This window comes from Triticum urartu, chromosome 5 (genome assembly GCF_003073215.2).
Source record: "Triticum urartu cultivar G1812 chromosome 5, Tu2.1, whole genome shotgun sequence".
Lineage (NCBI taxonomy): Eukaryota > Viridiplantae > Streptophyta > Magnoliopsida > Poales > Poaceae > Triticum > Triticum urartu.
In genome coordinates this window covers 463700803-463711301 of record NC_053026.1, presented here as the reverse complement: position 1 = coordinate 463711301, position 10499 = coordinate 463700803, and the positions used below count along the sequence as shown (strand labels likewise).

The window sequence follows — 10499 nt, the reverse complement described above, 5'->3', positions numbered from 1 at the left end:
GTTCGGACAATATTTCCTTCACCACAGATATGTTTCGTGGTATTTTTTCATGAAACTTCACACGAGAGTATATTTAGAACCAGGTAAGATATCCCCAAATTTTCAGAATTTTGGGATATTTTTTTAATTTAATTTTCGTGTAGGGGATGAAGCACTCAAGAGCTTCTGTGTATTTCTCCTTATAGTCTCGCTAAACATGCTCTAGGACTTAGTGGAGGGCGCCGTCTTTGGCTTCTTCAACCAATGTATTCCCATGAACATTCTGATTTCGTTGAGGTTACTTGTCAAAAAAGTGGAGGTCATTTCAGTGAAAGACCCAAAGAAGAAGAACAAATTAAGTCTGAAACCTTCTTCTTCCTCCTCTGAACCCCTCGCTGTGGTCTGATGTAATCTGAAGTTCCGAACCCCTTCGTAGCTGCCAAATCAAACTCGGTCCCTTAACCATATAGGCGGGCCAGTGCTTCCCCCCTCCCGCCGTCGTCTTCTTCCCTCGCCGTCCGCTGCCATCGGGATCTGCCGACGGAATGGAGGCTGTACAAGACACCACTTCCCTGCAGCTGCAGGCGGCGATTCGATGGCTGCTTCAGACCATCCTTCCGAGCCTCGGCAAGCTCGACGGGTGGATTCGCCAAGCTGGGCTCGGCAGCGAGATAGAGGGGCTCAGAGACGAGATCGAGCAAGCCGACGGGGTCGTCTCCGCCGTCAACGCCAGGGCGACCCGAAACAGGTCGGTTGCCAGATCCCTCGCAGCCCTCAAGGAGCTGCTCTACGCCGCCGAGGACGTGGTCGACGAGCTCCACTGCTCCAGGCTACAGCACCAGCTCCACGCCCACGGAGGTAAATGCCTGCATGTACATCCGTCCTCCAAGCACGCCACCTGTTTGTGTTAATTACCACTTGCATTTTTTTTGTTCGGCTAATTTCGAGACCATGTTTTCTTCTGGTGCAGGCCAATGGCACCATCCCAACCAAATTTCTCGATTTGTGCGTGATGGACCAAGTAACCAGCTGCCAACTTCTTCAAGGTAACTAAATGCTTTATAAGACTCTAAATACCCAATGTGACTCTGTTTTAATACACCTGAGTAACAGCCCAATGTTATTCTAATAGCCAGTTCACTACATATTTTTGTCGCAGCACCGATGACTCTACTCAAAATGTAACTGCTGATGATTCATCAAGAAGAAAAAGGAGAAGGGGCGACGATTCAACAGACTTCACCGCAACCAACACAGGCCCTTGGAGCAAGGACCAAATTTCGATAAAAATACAAGACATACTTGTCAGTTACGAGATACCCGAGGGAATGTGCGACGTGTTCTCAAGATGCTTGGGCCAACGACTCGTGCAGGTCCAAATCGTTGCCAGAGTACAACCATGTCAAACCCGTGCCGGGGCACATCAAGTCTTGTTCAAGGGAAAGTGTACGGGAGAGCTCAAGAGAAGAGTCACATCATAGAGTTGATAAAAGAACGCAAATCAGATGCTGAGCTAACTGTTCTGCCAATTGTAGGCGTTGCAGGAGTTGGGAAGACGACTCTAGCTCAACTTTTATACAATGATTCAGATTTGGAGAGTCAATTTGACCTCCGGATATGGATCTGGGTCTCTAGCAGCTTTGATGAAACCAGAGTCACAAGAGAAATGTTAGATTTTGTCTCCCTGGGAGCACATGAAGGCAAATGCAGGTTTCCCAAGCTCCCTGAAGTCTTGAAGGATCATGTTAAATCAAAGAGGGTTCTACTTATTTTGGATGATATTTGGGATGACATAACTGATTGCCAATGGAGCAATCTATTAGCACCATTTAAGGCTAACAATGCAAAGGGCAGCATGATACTTGTGACTACTAGAATACTATCTGTTGCCAAAAACAGAGGTACAACTGGACTGATTAACTTAGATGGTTTGAAAAATGATGATTTCTGGCTAATGTTCAAAGCGTGTGCATTTGGTGATGAGAACTATGAAGAGCAAGCTAGTCTAGGCGAGCTTGGACGGCAGATAGCAAAAGGGTTACACGGAAACCCATTAGCAGCACAAACTGCAGGGACACTGTTAAGAGAGCATCTTACCATTGATCATTGGAGTAATATTCTGAAGAACGAAGATTGGAAATCTCTACAACTCAGTAGTGGCATCATGTCTGCTTTGAAGCTTTGCTATGATCAGCTGCCCTACAATTTACAGCAATGCTTCTCTTATTGCTCCATATTCCCCTACAGTTATCATTTTCTTGCTGAGGAGCTGGTATGTATGTGGATTTCACAGGGATTTGTGAAGTGTAACCATTCAAATATGATACAGGAAGAAGGGCGGCGCTATCTGTGTGACTTGGTAAACCTTGGTTTCTTTGAGCAAGTTGAAAGAAAAGAACTCCCTTCTGGCCATACTCAAACTTACTTTGCTATGTCTGTTCTTATGCATGATTTGGCTAGGGCAGTTTCAAAAACAGAGTGTGCTGCTATGGATGGTCTGCAGTACAATGAAATATTGCCAACCATACATCATTTGTCTATAGTAATGGATGGTCAGACTGGGAACATACCTGGTAGTGAAAAGTTTGAAGAAAAAATACAGAGCATATTTACATCAGTGGCAAAACTAAGGACATTTGTGTTGATTGGGCAGTATGAACCTTCCTTCTTCGAAGAAGTTTTCCGAAAGGCATATAATTTGCGTGTATTGCAAATTTCTGCAACATCTGCTGATTTCCATTCATTCCGGTATAGTTTGGTGAATCTTATACATCTTAGATATCTAAAACTCGATGGTCATGGTGAGCAGGGGAGCTGCTCGCCTCAAGTTCACTTGTATGATAATTCTGCTGTTCGGGATAATGCTACTTTCATTGCCTTGCAGAATGTGTGTCTAGAGAATTGCAGAGAAAAGCAAGCAGTTCTATCTCTGGAAAATCTTCCATTCCTCACAACATTGAAGTTAACCAACATGTGGGGAGTAAGAGAAGTACTGATTCCGTCAGTGGAGGAGCTAGTTTTAGTTAACATGTCCGGGTTGGAGAGATGTTCCTGCACTTCCTTGGGGGGTCTGGTGTCTAGTTTAAGGGTACTGGAGATCCGGAAGTGCAGCGCACTCAGGGTGTTTGATCTGTTCGAGAAAGCTCACAACTCGGAAACTCAGCTTAAGCCATTGGATTCTCTACAGCTGCATTCCTGCACGTCTTTGGAAGATTTGAGAATTGAAGACTGTGGAGGGATCATCGCAATAGAGGGCCTTCACCTCGTGAAACTCAGGCATTTGAATGTATGCAAAAAATCAATTTTTCGTGGTATATCAGGGAAGGGCTATCACATAGGATCTCAACTGGATCTATTTATAATTAGTGACTTGTCCCTCCTTACCACATCAATCTGCAAGGGGCTCACCCTGTCTCCAGAGCCTAATAATTCAGAATTTGAAGTGCAAGGCCAGGAGACTAACCGATGATCAAGAGAGCACGCTTCTGCTCCACAAGTCCCTGCAAGAGCTAGTGTTTGACGATTGTGGGTACCTCGTGCATCTTCCTGCAGGACTGCATGGTCTTCCTGCCCTCAAGAAATTGAAGATCATAAGATGTAGCAGCATATTAAGGCTTCTGAAGGAGGAACTCCCACCTTCACTGGTGGACTGGAAATCGACTATTGCAGCGTTGAGTTGGCAAAACAATGTAGATTCCTATCAACAAGCAAGCTAGAGGTCATAATTTATGATGACTATGACCAAGAAGAAACCGATACTTCCAGCAACTAGTGTATCTGTATCGGATACCGTATCTGATACTGATTCTTCCCGGATACGTCCCCGATACCTCTCAGGCTTTAGTAGTGCCGGTGGTGGGCTCCTTTTTCCGGTGCTCCCGCTCCCCTTCTCCCCACTATCCTGTAGAATTCTATCTAATGGAAGGCTGCTGATTTCCTTCTCCTCCTCCTCCTCCCTTTCTCTCTAACTTCACTTTTATGTTTGGTAAGTTGCTGCTACCCTTTGGCTGTTGGTTCTTCCTTTTGTTGGAATCATGGATTAGAAGATACTCCCTCTGTACCATAATATTCGTCGTTTTAGCAGCTCAATTGAGCTGCTAAAACGACGAATATTATGGTACTTTGGTAGTAGAAGATAATGGACTGCAATGACTAAATGTATGCTAAATGGCTTGATGCTTAATTGATAACATATTTTTTATTTAAAAGAATAGTCAAACGTATACTGATACGTGTATCCGTATCGGTGCAATCTAGACTATGACTGGAACTGGGTGGTTTGCTAGGAACACGTTACTACCTGCACAACATATACCGGTGTGTTGCTTTGTAAGGTATTCTTTAGGCCATCTGTGTTTCAAGAAAAGAAAAGAGAAGCTAAATGTATGTTCCTTCTGTTATGATATATAACACTTGGCTCTAGACTATGCACAGATTTGATTTCACTTCAAAATCACATCATCATGCTGTCAAGTTGGTGATTACGGTGTCTTTTAATCTTAATTTTTGTCTCAACCTGTTTGGATTTCAGAAAGCAAAACCAGGAGTCATGCTGCCATGTTGTAGAAGTTACTATCTCTCTGCCATATCAACCAAAGCAGTGGATGGTAAACCTGCTTGTTTCATTGTTTCTTATTTATTTATTTATTTATATGATGTTGTGAGCTTAGAAAGATGATTATTTTCCATTCCCATAGATGTGTTCTGCTGATCGTTCACAAGTTAACCCGAAGAAGACAGTCCAAAAATTCCCTTGCGACGACGCCATGCACAAATGATAGGCCGACCAGATCCATAGGCCCGGATAGATGGAATTCACATTTTGCTTCTTCAGAAATCAGGATGGGCTTGCCTGTAAACAGAAACTCTTACCTCAATGTGTCATAGATTTGGGATGACCTCCTTGTTCCATCTCTGGTTGTAGTTTTCTTCTGAAATTGATATCTTCTGGCCAAAGTTAAACCTATGGCTGTCGACTGCCTTCCTAGCGGAAGTTTGTTTCTTCTATAAAAAAATAAAAAAATATATCAAAGGTTTGCTGCTCATTCTATAAAATGAACTGCTTTATTTTGTAAAACAGAAAACAATTCATTTTCAGAAGTCAGAATCTGAACATGAACCATGGAAAAAAGAAGCACCATGATGAAATGCAACAACATTTACCATTAAATATATAGACCACAAAATTATTAATTATTCCAGTGAAATCAAGCAATGTATATATACACCATCTAAGCAGTATTCATCGTTTTCTGTTGTATGCTAATGACATCAAGAGAACAAATGATCCCTGCAAAAAAAAGAAAGAGAACAAACGACCTTCTATGCAAAAAAGAAGAACAAATAAGTACTACTATTGATATATGACTGAAAGGAACAAACACCTGCAAAAAAGAAGAACAAATAAGTACTACTATCAATCTGCAAGGGGCTCACCTGTCTCCAACACCTAAAAATTCAGTTATTGAAGGGCGAGGCCAGGAAACTAACAGATGATCAAGAGAGTGTGCTTCTGCTCCACAAGTCCCTGCAAGAGCTAGTGTTTGAGGGTTGTGAGAATCTCGTGCATCTTCCCGTAGGACTGCACAGCCTTCCTGCCCTCAAGATATTGAAGATCAAAATCTGTTGCAGCATATTAAGGCTTCCGAAGGAGGGACTGCCACCTTCGCTGGTGGAACTGGAAATCGACGATTGCAGCATTGAGTTGTCAGAACAATGCATATTGCTAGCAACAAGCAAGCTAAAAGTCAAAATTGATGATGACTATGTGAACTGAAACTGGATGGCTTGCTAGGCACACGTTACTACCATGCACAAAGTATTACCGGCGTGTTGCTTTCTATGGTATTCTTCTGCCATGTATCAGGTTACAATTATAAGCAATTGGATGGAATGCTCATGCCATCTCTGGTTCAAGAAAAGAGAAAAGAGACATGTATATTACTTCTGTTATGATATAATACACTTGGCTTTCGTTTGTCAGATTATGCACAAGTTTGATTTCACTTCAGGATCCCATCATCGTGTAGTTGGTGGTTATGGTGTCTCGTAATCTTAATTTTGGCGTCAACCTGTTGGGATTTTAGAAAACAAACCTAGAATTTTGGTCTCACCCCACTGTCTTCCTAGCTGAAGTTTGCTTCTTCTTTTTCTGAATATCAAAGCTGTGTTGCTCATTCTAGAACATGAACTCCTTTATTTTGTTACAAACGCACAATAATTCATTTTCAGAGATCGGAATCTAAGCATAAAACAGTGAAAAGAGCGCGACGATAAAATTCAACAAGCATTAACCATTTATGCAACAGAAAGACTATTAATTGTTTCAGCAAAAACGGTTGCTGTTGTATGCCGATGACATCAAAAGACCTTCTACTCAATGTTATACTGAAGGTCTTTTGCCTGTAAATTTTTCTTGCACTTACAGGGCTACGTGTTCTTGTAACTAACATTGCTGCTGTAAAGATACAATCCAAAAATAATTGCATGTTTAATCTTTTTTTTACATGGCACAGAATACAACTTTCTTCAGAGGAGAAGGAAAGCACATAGCAGGGCTTTGTGGTGGTCCAGATCATAGCTCTGTAGAGAGTCACATGGGAATGCCAGGCACTCGGATCGGGTTCGGATTGCCCAGTTCGGGTGCTGCGATGGATTTGGGAGGAAAGATGCTTTGGCAAAAGTAGCGGCCATCAGTAAGTATGTTTTATCATTTGTTTATAGCTCCATTCGGGTTCGGTTCGGTTCGGGTTGGTGCGCCATTAAGCAGGGGAATTAGCATTAACCAGATGGGTCACTATCCTTTGCCTTTGGCTCCACAACAACTAAACTGTTCGGGTTCGGTTCGAATCGACATAGTAGATAGATAAATTCAGTTGTTTGCGTGTGTGCGGATGGCAACAGATTTGGTTTGTCGATGTAAGGCGACTGCATCGCTTGGGTTCCATTCGGGTCGGGTTGCTGCGTCATGAAGCAGGGACCCTGCATTGACCTGTCGGGCTCGTGCCTTCCCAGCACTGTTAATGTCCCTTCAGATCGACCATGTGTATATAATATAAATAGCCCTTGAAGCTGCTGCAAAGGTGCAGGCTTCTTGCACCATTCTCCAAGCCCAAAATCTCAAAACTGCTATTATGTCCATTCTTCAGGGCTTTGTCGTCCTGAGTTAGTTGTATCAATTTTGCATTCTTTTGCTAGAGTATCAGACTTGGCAGGCAGTAGTGTTGTGTGAGATATATATTTGACCGCATTTGTATTATGCTGTGTATGTGAACTTTGAGTTACCACCAATCGCTAAAATAATCAACAAAGAAAGAACTATTATGTTACACGCCACGTATATTCAAACAGCTAGACATACATGAGTCAAGAATATAATCAGTTCTTTGGACTCATGTATTTTCAATTTCATTGAGCTGTTTGAAAACAGAGCAAACAACTGACAATCAAAGGCAACCAACCAACAAGTAGTGATTCAATGGTGAAAGCACTACGGAGACTGGTTTTGCTAACTACAAAAGCACAATCGAAGGATAGAAGTATTTCAGGCAATAAGAGCAAAACATGAAAACCATTCACAAGAAATAGCACAAAGAATGATTCTGCCATCACAAACATCATCATGATTCAAGAATAATAAAAGCAAAACAGGAAAACCATTCACAAACCATCACAGAACTTGGAACCCGAGCAGAAACCGATCGGGTTCGCTCTTAGATCCCCGAGGTAATTAGTTAAGTATCATGGATGCACGGCTTGACCTGGTTGGTGGCTTTGTCACACATGGCGTGGGGACACAGCTTGTCCTTTTCGTCAATGCACCTTTCCTCCATCTGTGATGCTCCACCACTTGAATCCGTACCAAACCCGGAGACTATTATGCAGGCCTATCTGCTGGATAGAGACATATTAATTAATTGTCCGTAGAATGCTAAGCATACTTAGCGCTGCAGACATCAATCCTCGTCAGTTTGTCCTTTAGTAGAGAACATTTTCCTGAAGGACATACTAATTATACTGTTATTTCATTCGAACTACATTTTCGTAGAGAACATTTTCCTGAAGGACATACTAATCTAGTGATGGATACTCGGTTGCCTTGTTTTTTGGTAGCTCACTCCGTGTGTAAGGGGAACCTAAACAATTCTGGGATTACTATTAGGAAACTGAACGTGCATTTGATGGCTACTGTTGTTTGTGCATTAATCCCAAAAATGCTGAAACAAGTTCACTGATGCTTCATAAGGACCTAACCGGACAGAAGAGTGGCAAACACGAACCGAACCCGAAAGGAAACCCCGCGTGGTCAATCCCTGCTCTAATTGCCCATTTTTCCATTTAGATTAAGACAGTGATGTGGCACATTGACTTAACCCATGAATCCAACCAGAAACCGACCCGAACATCTCATTTCGTAAATTAAGTTATTTGTGGAGTGCTAAGCAGGGGTGTGGGAAAAATAGTTTCTAGAATGGGAGAGTCCAAAATACCGTTTACCATATATAATTGATAAACAGGGTCAAATGTGATAGAAGTACATTTTAGAGAACAGAGTGTTGCATTTTGGAATGCAAATATTTGAACTATGTTTGCTTAACCATACTAACTGGACGGTAGCAGAGATGTTGGGGGTTCAAAGACCAAGTAAGCAGCAGGTAGCTGGGCAGTTCTCAGCACAGCAGAGGGCGATAGCGACGGCGACTACGCCAATTGGGTTCATTCGGTTCGGGTTGCTTCTCTGCCAACGAAATTTTCCAAAAAGCGGATTAAAAACAAAGAGCACATACATCTCAAAAAGATTCGACCTAGACTCGAATCAATATTTAGACACTCCCTTTATTTTAAAAGGGGAGTAAACAGCAAGCCTGAAAACATCACATTTTTCAGGCATCGGTCCATTTTTCAAACTCCTCCACATATATGCTTTTCAGAATTTACACCGACGACACGTCTTCGTCCTTGCCTTTTCCTTCACAGGCCTGTCACCTTTCGGGTTTTCGGTTCGGTTTGCAACTTCGGATCGGATCGGGTTGCTGCAACATTGACCATCTTGCTGGGCTCTCTGTCTCTCTCAGACTTCACAACACTGCCAACGTCCATTCAGACCAGCCAAGTGTAGTGTATAAATAGCTCCTCAACCTGCTGCAAAAGCAAGCCTTCTTGCACCTTTCTCTTCTCCAAGCACTCAAAGCTCCTCAACCTGCCGCCTCACCACGCGCATCTCTACAGAAAGGCCAGCCATGGACATCATCTTTACCATTCTGGCCTCCATTGCTGCCGCGTGCTCCGACAGGAAGAACCTGCCCAAGGCGCTCATCTCCGGCGGGATCTTCAAGGCTGCTGCGGCGCTGTGCCTCGTCTTCTTCCAGGGCCCGGGAGGCGTGTTCCTCCACCACGGGAAGGGCACCTACTACCTCTACTACGGCATCCTCGTCACCATTGCCATCTTTGGGCTCGTGGAGGCGTCCGTTGGATGTTGGGTTTCTGGGAGGCTGGATGACCGGCACGCCGCCGGGAAGGCGGTCCTCTGCGTGTCCATCCTTCCTCTTGTCTGTGTGGCGGCGTTCGGGGGCTTCGTCGTCCTGAGGAAGGTGAACTAGCTAGCTAGCTGAGCCGGCTGTGGCATCGGAGTACATCCTGTATATGAATGTCACATGTGTTATTTTTGCAAAGTTGGCGCAAGAATAATCAGTGCAGTGGTGTTGTGTGACATCTATCATTTGATCAACAGAGAAATTGACTTCTCTGATATCTTTTGATCGATAATTCTAAGTAGCTAGACAAGTCCACTTCTCTGATATCAAGAATTACACAATAGATTCAAGGACTAGAGAAAATCTTGTTAATTTATTCAGATTCTGTAGAATAGAATAGATTATGAGTCAAGAATACAATCATCAGTTCTCTGGACTCATGTAATTTCAATTTTCATTAAGCTGTTTGAAAACAGAGCAAATAACTGAGAATCAGAGGCAACCAACCAACGAGTAATGATTCTATGGCGAAAGCACTACTGAGACTGGTTTTGCAAAATACTTAACGATTTACTGGCATAGCTAATTCGCGTAATCCACACACATCTTCCTTGCACAATCGAAGGATGTCAGTATATCAGGCAATAAGATCAAAACATGAAAACCGTTCACAAGAAATAGCACAAAGCTGATTCAGACATCACAAACATCATCTTGATTCAAGAATAATAAGAGCAAAACATAAAAACCAATCACAAACCATCACAGAGTTTCGAACCTGAATGGAACCTGATCGGGTTCACTCCTAGACCTTTGGCTTTGTCACACATGGCATGGGGACACAGCTTGTACTTTTCGTTGATGCACCTTTTATCTATCTGCGATGCCCCACCACTTGAATCTGAACCGAACCCGAAGGACACCACGCAGGCCTATTGGATGGACAGACTGATTATTTATAGAATGCTAAGCATACTTAGTGCTGCAATTAATTATCACTCCTCATCAGACTCAGAAATGTCCTTTCAATAGTAATATCATCATAGT

The 10499-nt window shown here is 42.9% G+C and overlaps 1 pseudogene; it reads left to right on the top strand.

The window, feature by feature from the left end:
• Nucleotides 1–289: 289 nt before the first annotated feature.
• On the top strand, nucleotides 290–5024 carry LOC125509863 (annotated as a pseudogene).
• Nucleotides 5025–10499: the final 5475 nt, after the last annotated feature.